Raw genomic sequence first — 12,846 nt, forward strand, 5'->3', positions numbered from 1 at the left:
AATGAGAACTGATGTTGAAAACGATCTTCAATTACCTCATGTGGATTTTCGTCGGCCCATACATGGTTGTTATGAAAATTTCTTATTGCATTTCTTGAGAAATTCGTTTCATCGGTAAAAAGAATCAGCGTCAGTAATTGAGGAATTTGAACTAATGTGGTTAAAAGCCATTGACAAAATGCAATACGTGGGGGAAAATCAGTAGGAATAAGTGCCTGAACGCGTTGCATATGGTATGGGTATAACAAATTGTCTTTAAGAATTTTCCAAACAGTCTTATTACTCACATTCAAAGTATTGGAAATTTTTCGAGTAGAAGTACTAGGGTCTTCTTCGATCATGTCCAGCACATTCTCTTCCAGTTCCACCGTTCTTACTGTGTTTGGTTTTCCTGGTCCCCCCATTTTTTTCAATGCGCCTGTTTCATGCAGACGTTGATGAATATTTTGAAACAATTTTCTGTCAGGAATATTACGCCCAGGAAATCGTTCAATGTACAACCTCCTAGCTTTTAATGAATTTCCATCAGCAAGTCCATAAATGAAATGCATGTCAGTCATCTCGGTGTTTGTATACCGATTCATAATAGTCAAAGATAAAATGTTAATTGCTAATACATCACAAAACGAATTCAAATGAAAACCGTGTTTAATCTGTATTCCTTTACCATCTGCACTTATCAATTTTTAGTCAAAAAACTGGCCGTTTTTAGTAATTGGAATGTTGTTAAACAAATTTAAAAATAAATTGTACCTACTTAGTAAACACAGTGCGGTACGCATTTTTATTTAAACTATTATTAATTTTAAAAATATGAAAAATGTTGTTCGCCCTGTATCTTCGAAACAAAGAGGTTTTTCAAAAATCATCCAAGGACAAAACATGCTTAAAATAGTCCAAGGAACAACCCCCTGAATTTTTGCCGCATGTTTAGGAAACACCCTGTATATGAACTTGCAATCTCGTGTTTTAAATCATGGCTCGATCTTCGAATAACGTTTGTATTTAAGGGGTCTCTAACAAAAATTTCAGGAGATATAACGATTCTTGTAAAGAAATGTAATTCTTCCTGATTTCTCTAAAATTTCGTATTTTGCGATTAGTACATTATTTCAGAAATAATAGGTTATAAACTGAAATTTTGGAAAACATTTCGACAATTTTCCCGAGGCTGTCTTCTCTACTGGACTCAAGATTCGGAGTTGAAACCTCATCATGTTCTAGATTATAACTCGATCTTCAAAAAACATTTGTATTTGAGGGGTCTCTAACCAATATTCAAGGAGATTAACGATGCTTGTGAAGAAATGCAATTTTTACTGATTTTTCCAAAATTTCGTGTTTAGTTTTTTCATGAACTGTGAGGTCTACAAATCAGTGAACGGTGGGAGATTTGACGATTCCTCATAAGCGTATTGTATGACATCTACGATCTATTTATTTCGACTACCACTATTGCAAAACGGCGGAAGCAAAGTTGTACACCAATATAACCCCTTACATTCACTCGCCATTGTTACGTATTTTTCTTGGAGCTCCTCCACAATTATTATTCTAGGAACGAAAAAGGAAACAATACATTCTTCGGGAATAAAACTTCCCAAATGCAAGATTATTTTCCCTCCTTCCCGCAGTATTCGGCCAGAGCCAGAACAAACGCGGTGTTGTAAACTTCCCCTTGACTGCTCCGAGCAATTTTTCCATCTTGCGTCTGATATCGGAACGCTGCAACGGGGCGACTGAAAAACAGTCATATGAATATTACATCCCCTCCAATTCCGCTGAGAAATCAGCCGCCGGAAAAGTTAATCTCAACTTCCGAAGACGCAAATTCCTATTAAATATGAAATGCTAAATGCAGATTAATTTCATTTCTCGAATACATTTTCCAGTTCAGACCCCCGTTTAATTTCGCCCGGATTTCCATAAGAAGTGTTAATTACAAGAAGTTTCCTCTCCTGCGCCAAAAATTATACATTCATGAATCCGGGAATTCTCTCCGCGAAGTTTCTGCGACACTTCGGGAGAGTCCACTTCGGACTGGAATTTTTTATAGCGATGCACTTTAGGGGGATATTTGAACTCTACGGAAATCCGGTAGTTACATTTTTTTTCCAAGAAACACTCAAGAGTACCTAACGATTTTGTTAATTTCACGTCGATGTCGACAATCTATTCTTCACTTTCCACTGGCAAATTAACACTAATGGATTAATTGAATGGAAGTGCTTGATGAGCTTTCTTTGAGAATAGAAGAAGCGGAAGAAATAAAGTGTTTTCCAATAATCCAAAAGGAATGATTCAATCTGAAATGTTACTTCATCTGATCATGAAAAGATCTTCGTGCTCATTTATAAATACATAAAGAAACAAAGTTCTTTATCACTGATTTCGCATAATTTTCCTGAAAGTAATATGACATCAATAAGAGCATTTTTAGAATTGGAATTGGAGGCATTTCTTGATCAAGACTCGTGTCAAACGCAATAGAAATTGGCAGGATTTTTGGGAGTGACGCAACAAGTCATTTCAAAACGCCTGAAAGTCATGGGAATGATTCAGAAACAAGGAAATTGGGTGCCGTACGAGTTGAAACCGAGAGATGTTGAACGACGTTTGTTTTCTTGTGAACATCTCCTTGCAAAGCAAAGACGAAAGGATTTCTTCATCGCATTATAACTGGAGACAAAAATGGGTTCATTACGATAATACCAAGTGCAGAATATCATGAGGATATCCTGGCCATGCTTCCACATCAACGGCAAAACCGAATATTCACCGTCCAAGGTCATGCCCAGTATTTGGTAGAACCAGCTCGGCGTAGTGTATTATGCGTTGTTAAAACCGACTTACAATCACAAGTGATTGATATCGAACGCAATTGATGCGTTTAAGCCGAGTTCTGAAAGACAAACGACCGCAATAAAACAAGATACATGGTACAGTGATTTTACAGCATGACAATACTCGACCCCATGTTGCGAAAGAGGAAAACATACTTGGAAACGTTGAAATGGGAAGTCCTACCCCACCCGCCGTATTCTCCAGACGTTGCTCTCTCTCGAAATATCACTTGGTTCGATCAAAGGAATACGGCCTGGCTGACCAGCAACTCTGGTCTTGAAGATATGAAAATTGGATCGATTCGTGGATCGCTTCAAAAGATTACCAGTTTTTTCAACGCAGGATTCGTACACTGCCGTAAATATGAAAGAAAGTAATGACCAGCAATGTACAATACTCTGAGTGATAAATGTAAAGAAGTAAAAAGGAAAAAAGTACGATTTCCAAATGTATATAAATATCAAAAGATATTACTTATCTGGTTAATGTTTCGGCAAAAATGCCATCCACATAACCATTGTCAAACAGAAGATTTTCACGTTATTACGTAGGAATCAAAATCGAAAGTAATCCAAGTAGAATGCACGCCATCGAAGGAGAGTAGTGATATACCGGTTCCACCCTTATTAGGGATCATAACTCAACCCAAGATGACGAACATACGAAATAACAGGCACCTGTATTTATTATAAATGTATAGTTTTTTTACAATAAACCCTGAAATTTCGAAAAAAAACGGCGGAAGTTAAGTTGAACGCCAATGTTATATAATAGAAATCTAGGGTAGCTAGCGCTTTTGGGAAAGTTCGTCTCATATTCACAAATCAGAATGTCTCAATTGGAGCCGAGAAATTCGGCATTCTGAACGATTGCAAACAAAATTTTATGTGCTGCACTTTGCCAAAATCAAACGATCATCATTCCTAAGACAATAACAGATTAATTTCAGCGATATCTTCGATTAATGGCTCATCCAACGGAAATAAACCGATGCGAACACGATTAAATTCCTCCTCTAGAACGTATATAAACTGAAAATCTTATTTCCTCTAGAACTCCCTGAAGAGGGGATAAGCCTGCTGGGTATAACAAAAGGCGTTGTCGTGTGTTGATGAAACTTCTTTTACTCTACAGTAATCCAGTTGAAAATATAATCTGGTATTACAGGGACAAAAAGGAGAATGGGATTCCTTATCTTTCGCATCCCATACTGGGCTGTTTATTGCGAAGACAGAGATGCTGGCTAACGAGGAAATATCTGGAGTGACTGGAGCAGGTGCTCTCCCTGCACAAATGGGATGGAAGTTGGAGAATATAGAAACAAGAGTGGAATGTGTACAAGGTGGAAGAGGCTTGAGTCCTGTCTTCCGCAATGTCCTCGTGGTTAAAATTGTCCTGGAAATTCGTTTATTTCGACTCTACTTCGTGTTTTCTCCGAGATGAGACCAGTTTTGCATTCTCGTAATTTTTTACAATTTTTTTTCCATGTTGTTATGCTGAAGATTATGGATAGTGAGCCATTCTTTTTGAAAGCAGAACTATAATTTTATCACCAAGTTTTCTAGACATGGCTGTTACAACGCAGTTGGCTCTGGAATAATCTCATTTTGCCGCTTCATGTTCATACTGTTTACATTAGCGATTTCAGCAACAGCATTTTCCTTGTTTACATGAGTAGTAATCTTGGAACCAATTCACATCGCAGAAACGAAATTACGTGTCCTTGGCATTTTTCTTGCAATAAAGCCAAAACTAGTCATGTTTTTTGGCTCATTGCACTATTACTTCCAATTCAAAATCATTAATTTCAGGCCAAAAAAACATCGGTACTCATTTTGCAATATCGGTGAGAATTGACACCTTCATTTTCGAAAAAGTATGGGCCAATTACTCCACCAGACCTAATTGCACACCATAAATTGCAATCTCCTATGAGATAATTTTGCTTGTTGAAATAGCCAATGAGTGAAAAATGTACCCCATCGCTGAAGAAAATTCGAAACGAAAAATTGCCATCCAAAAGTTGCTATTCAAGCACACTATCAGCATATGTTCTACGCATTTTGGTCAGCTGGTGCTAGTTCTTGTCTCAACTGATCCTTATAAGATGCAAATCTATGTATCATAGCGAGTAATACATGATCAACAATTTTTATTTTCTACATCAGGATTTTTTTTCCATTCTACAAAAGGGTTATGTTTCATTTGGCCAGTTTTGTTTCATAAATCCGTTAAATTTTGACCTTTTACCAATAAAGGACCTAATTTTTATGGTTCTGCGTAATAGCAGGATAACGAGTTTCGATAAAATTGAAAATAAACTAATGTCACCTTCAATATTCTATGATATATTGATAGATCCTTTCTGTTATGATGTTATAATCATTCATAATGACACTTCATTAGCCTATAGTTCTGAATGCACTAAAATTAGAATAGAAGGAATAAAATGAGGCGCATATATTTATTGATTTTCAGCTGAAAATAGTATCCAATAATCAGGTAGCCTCAGATAAGGTCGACAACTAATGAAGAATTCATGATCGGAATATTATGTTTCAAACAAGATAATTTTCAAAATATTAATTTCAGGGTGGGTTCCTGATCTGCAGGTTGGATTTATTGATATTTTGAATCAGCTTAATAATTCTGGTAGAAATATGGCTTTTTTTCGCAAACACAAATATTTGATCATAGTAATACTATTGTTATTTTATCTCTGTTGACCGGTCACAAAATATTCTTTTGTATAAAATAACTTTTTTCCATTGTAAAGTTGAAAATTATTGGTATATGTATACACCCAGTTGTATGAATGTTTTATGGAAAATAGTTAGGGATTCATCAAGCCGAGTAGCTGGACATTTTAACCAGTTCCTTGACTTGAAAATCAAGCTCGTGAAATTACTTGAGCTTGATATGCACGCGTCGCACGGCATATATTTCTGCAATCTCGTGCGTGCTCTGGCAAAATAAGGGGATTCCTCGAGCGCCGAGAGACTGAAGCATTCGACAGTGTGGCTTTTTATTAGTAGTTTTCTCACATTTCTCTGAAATCTATTTTGGTAGTTTCAGAAATATATTTCCAAACTTGGCTAAAATGACCCAGGATTTTTTATCAAAGGCAGCATAATCAACTCCTGTTGAAAGACAATTTTCCAGAGCTGCTCTTACAGTAACAAAAATCCGCAATAGGTTAGGTGACAAATCTATAAGATGTCTCATGTGTCTTAGATCCTGGATGGAAAGCCTGGAGGTTTCACGGTATTGAGAAACTTTATTTTTTTATTATTCTTCATTTTGTTATGATAGGTTGACAATCAAGCCAAGTCATGAATCCATACAAATAGTAGATACATTTCGAGAAAAGTACTGATTTGGCGTCAGGAACTGTTGAATGTTCGTACATGCATAGAAGGTGAGATTTATCAAGAGAACATAATGGTAGAGTACCTAATGAGAACTCTGTTTCAACACACTCACCAACATGAATAGACAGTGAATATGCATGCTTTAGAACATGAGGGGCCAAAAGGTATCCCAAATATGTACAATGACTGCCCAATGAGTTCCCATAGTTTCCCAGGACTTCTCAGAAAATGAACATTAATGAAGTTTCATACTCGAATAAATTGCAAAATAGAAACGGAGAGCCATCGAAAATGTGTCTAAAATTGCTCCTAATTAATTTTCAATCGAGCTTTATTGCAATATTGATCCCTTGGTTTCAGTTGCAGCGAACGTCAGACAAGAATGGGATGGCATCAATGAAGATCCGGTACAATTGTTCCGGATGCGAATCGGTATTCGGTTATGATCGGGGGAAATTGTTATGATTGCGTTTCGTATTCATCGTCGATGGTTTCGCGCTGTGGAGGGTTCTTCGGGATGGAACGCATAATCACTATTAATGAGGTCTGCGGAGTTTCCTTAGATACACAGGCTGTTTCAGAATGACGTCTCGATATTCTAGGATCGAAATGAAACGTTTCGAATTCGAAGACGTCTAACGTCTAAATTAGCATATAAGGTGATTGGACATAGCAGATAGAAGAAGAAGAAGAAAACAGCAATTTCGCTGATTATTCAGGTAAAAATAGAATGGATAATTTCAGAGACGATGGTTGGAGTAGTTTTGTCGTATCTGCTACCGATTTCGAGAAAAAAATTCTAACAATTCTTCAGTAATCTCCGAGAAAATCCAAATTATTTAAAGATTTAGTTAGTGATGAATGAATCGTATCATAAGTTTTAGTACTTATCTACCCAATCGGTAGCAAAGATCAATTAAGATTCGATAAACTGGTATGATCATCACAAAACAGTAGGAATACAAAAAACACCTTGTAGATTCTTAAGATTCATCCATAGATTCGATTAGAGTTAATTAATTGCACTGCAAACTAATGGTCTATTCTGCCCCCAACTGAGCTATTCTCGCTTGCATTCCAGTTCCACAGTTTTAATGATCTCCAGTTTCTGGGATGGCTTCAAGTAGCCTATTTCTTCACTTTCACAAGTTTTTTGTCCAAAGCAGATTTTGTGTTGGCTAATGATGTCGAGGCATTCCGTCACCAGATGATCCGGAGAGTCTTTCTCCTGCCCACAGAATCTGCTTTCGTTATATTTTGCTAGACTCATACTCATAAGGTATTTCCTAAGGCAACAATGCCCCTTTGAGGAATCCAGTGAGTAGGTATGGAGGATAGTCACTTCTTGGATCTCGCAGTATAAAAATTCCGAAGAAACTCTTTGGAATGATCCAACCCACGAAGATTCCGCCAGAGTGTTTCTGTGCTTACACCACAGAAAGATTCCGGGCTAAATCGAGATATGAGAAGTCATAGTTTGGTCTGCTGTGTCCCAATTCGGAGTCATAGACACCCTGCCAGAACTCAAGCAGCGAATAACCGAAGAAATCCATGCCATACCGCTTGAAATATGCCGAATAGTGGTTGAAAACTTCAAAAATTACCTACATCAGTGCATTGCTGCTGACGGCCGTCATCTTAATGATATCGGTTTCGAAACTTGAGCAAAAAAACTATATTTTCTACTGCTTCGAATGAATAGAACCGTTTCTCCATAACTTTTACAATCTTTTTCAAATAGCCTTTTGAAACTCGTCAGTCGGCTCTGCCGCACCCTTTATAAATAATACAAATGGAGATCTTGAAGGTACAGAAATAAATTCTTTCTGGTAGTATCGTTACACGATTTTATACCAGACCAATCATACCTCTCCTGTATCCCCACCTCTCGACATTTCCCGGAACAAAAAACTAAGAATCGATATCGCAATAAAGCACGATTGAATATTCATTAGGCGGAATTTTCGGCATATTTCCGACATCGAGACGTCTCTCCGATTCCAATTTGAGAATTCTTCGAGTACGAGCCGGCATTATATCTACCCCCACGTCCTCGCACTCCGGGCCCCCTATTCTTATTCAAGACGGCGCCCGGAGCGCGGCGGGGCTCAAAAGCAACGCCAACACCAGGAATATTGATGAACGGCATCCAAAATGTCAAATTATCTCGCAATCAAAATCCTTTCGGAATCTTTTCATATTTCGCAGGAGAGGAGAACAGACTCTTGGTGCCGACCCGTGTTGCCGAATTTCCTTCCTGCTATCCTACCACCCCCTTCTACTCTTCTTCGCCCCCCGTCCCATCTCTTCATTTTCTTATGCAATAAACCTCGGAGCCGGCACGCGTTCTGAATGGAAATATGTCCGGATGAAACGGCGGGCAGTGGCGGCGCGGTTGGGAAGGGTTGGACTGGTCCTTCGACTTGGATCGTGAAATTCCTTGAAATTGCCTAGTTATTAGCACTACGGTGTTTACAATATAGCTTGCTATGTAAAGTCTCTATTAGAAGGTAACATATTCCTAAAGATAAAATCTACTTGCTTATAAATGGCGCTGTTCTTTATGTAGCACCCTAAAACTGATCTATGGTAAAGTCAAGTGTCAGGAATAATAAAATTATGATGCAATTACAAACAAAAAAACCAATCCTCAAAACAGAGGAAATTCAACGAATATTTCAAAAGAGCTAGAAGCTCGTCACTTGAGCTCAAGCGGAGACAATTTCACTCAAACTCTTTATGTAGCATCCTCACACTGATCTATAGTGAATTCAAATGTCAGGAATAATCAAATTATTGAGTATTGACCAAAAAAACACTAATCCTCAAGACAAAGGAAATTCAACGAATATCTGAAAAAAGTTAGTGGCTCGTCACTTGAGCTCAGGAGAAGATAATTCCACTGATATAAACTGGATTCTTGAATCCGTCAATACCAACCTAGTAACATGATGGTATGTTTCCAAACCGCTAAAAGAGCGGCATAGAAACATAACTCACCGCAAGCTGTAAAATTATATTAAATTATGAATAAATGTGTGATAAAAATGACCAGATGAGCAGATACATTACTTCTTATTGCAATTTCCGAAGTAAAATGCACTCAAGGCGGAACTTTCTAGAGGCAATTTCTGGTCCAGGAGACCATCAAGATTACCCGGGTTACTTCTCAGACACAAAGCCTCTCGTCTACAGTGGACACAGGAGCACAAAGGCTGGTTGTTGGGTCAGTGGCGAATTGTTATTTTTTCTGATGAATCCATAATTGGTTAGGTTAGTGATAGTCGGCGACACAAAGTTTGGAAAGGGTCAATGCAATACGAAAGACTACTTTTTTCTAGAGAAGTCGTTTCATACCAAGAAGGATCACTAATGTTTTGGGAAAGCATAATGCATGATCGTAGTACGCAGCTTATTTCCTTTCTAGACACTATGACAGGGAATAGATATGTTCGAAATTGAATATCATTGAGTACATGTTAGATAATGTTGAACGAGCATTCTCAAATAGAATCAATCCTCTTAACACCTTCGAGAAACTCACACTCGAGGCCCAAGAAGAATGGAACAACATCCTAATGCATACCATTAACGCCCTTATTGTTTTCATGCACAGGCGCGTTTACACTTCATTACAGAACAAAGAGGACAGACCGAATATCAATGCATGTCTGATTTCACCCTATAGTGGTTTTCTTCTTATCTGCAGTTTCCGGTGCTCATTGTATTATGCACTCTTTTTTTTTGTAATTTTTTTTTTTCCTAGTTCAGTTGAACTTAAATTCAGCCTTTGCATTGGTTACATAAACAAATTAAATGTACTTCGTGATTTAATTTTCCACTTAAATTTATAGTATCTTATTTCGGCAAATACAAGGAGTCCAAGAATTTTGGCGACACGTGTATTTCGAACAATCGTAATGCCACATCATGAGGATTCAAGAATTCGAACGAGCCTCCACTGGAGTGTACCATTGTTATTCAAAGGAGAAGCAGAACGATATTGAAATACTAATTGTGATATAAATGGCATATTTCCCGGGAACACGAAGAAAAAAGAGCCCTTCCACTAAGAATGCTTGGAAATGATGCAGAATTTCTTATATATCAAGGATCATCTTCAGGGAAATTTCTTCAGGCTAACACAGCTGCCTTGAAAATAGATAATTGTTTGGGATTTGTTCCATAAACCAAATTCTTCTCGGAAATATACTCTGGTTTTGTTTTTGGAATATCTAAGTTATATAATAAAGTTTGAAGCTTAATTAAGAACGTACGAAAACAGTCTATGGTGTTATTAAACTGCAACTGAATCTGTAAACTAAGGAAGACAAGGAGAGATGTTAGATCGGGTTATAACTCATTGAGCCTTCAGAAGATGGGAAAATTGCATGAATCTCGTTAGCATGTAAATTCCGGGTTGCTATAAAACTATTTTGCATTCACCCGATATTTCGATCATGAAACTTCAGAATGGTTTTTGGATAGGACTTGATCAGCATCAGTAGTAAAATAACGAACATAATGGTGACTCAATAAACTCAGATTGAGCTAACAAAAACTATGTTCTCCATGATTAGATTAGGATCGAATTCAGCCGTTCGGAACAGCTACTATTTTTGAGCCCTCGTTTTCTGAAGTCTTCTCTCTATCATTTTTTCTGCACTTTTTGTCAACAATAGATCTGTTTGATTTTATAGATTCTGCGCTAATATAAATACATTTTTGAGGCTTTGAACGAAATTTCCTGCCCGTAGGTTGATCAGAATCATTGAAAATTCAAGCACAATATCGAAAAAAAGTAACAACAGAATTGTTTTAGATACGTATATAGGTATTATTCACAAACTAAATGGCAGATAAAAATTCCAAGTGAATAAAGAAAACAGTTGTGCTAATTCATCGACAAGGGTACTTCTGAGTAGGTACTACTTTCATCTAACTTTCTGATGCTATCTGTATCTCTACTCTGAATGCTCGTGATTTTAGTCTTCTGAATATTTGGCTTCACCTCATTTTGAAGTGTTGATTGGCCATTTTGTGACATCTTCATCCTTCTTGTTTTAAGGCTAATAAAGCCTGTTTTTTCGACATCGACTTGAACTCCAACGCCAGGAAGATTGTCATTCTAGCTTTTCTGGGACGTCGAATGCTTCGGCGCCCTGACAATGATTTATCCTTGATATTTCCACCAGCTTCTCTGGTTACATTTGACTGATATGGTTGTTCCATTTTATTTTTTATTTAGTATCCAGTTGTTGATTTTGATCTTATATACTCTCCGGAAGTCCTTGCTTCTTTCCCATGTCCATCAGCGTCTTGCGCACTTCCTCAATTTCTGCTAGCACTAAGATTCTTCCAGTTCTTGATATTTTTGGTCTGTTCTCAGCGGCATACCTAAATCAATATGGGTCTTCTGACTATTTTATAGATAAACGATTTTGCTTCAACTTCTATGTATTCATTCCTCCATATCATATTATCCAGACGAGCCTCTGACCTCTGTTCCTTTTGTAGTGACTGCTTGACCTCATACCTCCTCTTCAATGCCACCATAACCAGATATTTCTATCCCAAGGTTTTTGAATTTCACTTCCTGTCACATGATTACATCGTCTATGGCTAGTTTGCATCTCATCGGCTCAGGGACCTCACTGTTATAATATAAACATGGTGAAATGGACGTTTTAACATTGGAATGTATTCAAGAAGTGCACGTTCATATTGTTTCATGAAAAATGTATGTGGGATCCGAATTCTTAACACCCAACTGAATGATACGCTACTGACTTGACTATACGAAAACTACGGGATCGATCCTAAAACGGTGGACCATGCAGTTTTTATCGATATAGGGAGACGTAAGGGGAAGAGGTACTTGAGACTTGAGACGGAGACTGGAGTACGATACATACGAACGAGGGTGGTATTCGACGTTAGAGAATATACGGACATAGTAAGAATTCGACGTGATAGACGCAAATATATTAGACGCAGCTAGTTAGATAATTCGACGTTAGATATATACGGATCTACTTTAATAATCAGACAATAGACGAAAGTTCAGTGGCTGTACATTCAATTGAAGTTGAATTGTACATAGCGTAAATGAACAATAGTTAAGTTCCGGCGGCCTTTTTATATAAACCCCTAGACAACGATATAAAAACCCTACATGTATATTGTTTTCTTGATTTTGTTCAAGAAGAATATCTTTTATTACCTGCATTTGACTGCTCAAATCGGAGCTTTTGCATCTATGCTGCATTCTTTCTTGTGATCTGTAATCTGTTGTTGCTGGAGTTTGCAGTGTTTTTAGATATTTATATTATATTTCAGTTGATAGTTTCAAGTGGAGATACACGTAAATTGAGTAAACCATAAATATTCATCTGTCAGATTTGTGAGCAAGTTTCGGGTTTGATATTTGCTCACTGAAAATGATGTATTCTCCCTGAATCGTGTGTTCAAAACAAAGGCAATGACTTCATCAATACGCAGTTAAGATTTTCAGGCGGCCGTTGGTTCCCAAAAAAAAGCACCATAAATCATAATCCCCCTTGACGTAAGGTGTGTATCATTTGCGCGTTTCCACCGCCTTCGTCTGAGAGTTATCGAAGGCTCCAGAAGT

The 12,846-nt window shown here is 37.5% G+C and overlaps 1 protein-coding gene across 1 annotated transcript in view; it reads left to right on the forward strand.

Annotated features, from left to right (window-relative positions):
• LOC123684122 (protein O-mannosyl-transferase TMTC1-like) overlaps positions 1–12,846 on the forward strand; it is a 240,015-nt gene that overhangs the window by 164,977 nt on the left and 62,192 nt on the right. The window lies entirely within an intron of this gene.

This window comes from Harmonia axyridis, chromosome 7, assembly GCF_914767665.1.
Source record: "Harmonia axyridis chromosome 7, icHarAxyr1.1, whole genome shotgun sequence".
Classification (NCBI taxonomy): Eukaryota; Metazoa; Arthropoda; class Insecta; order Coleoptera; family Coccinellidae; genus Harmonia; species Harmonia axyridis.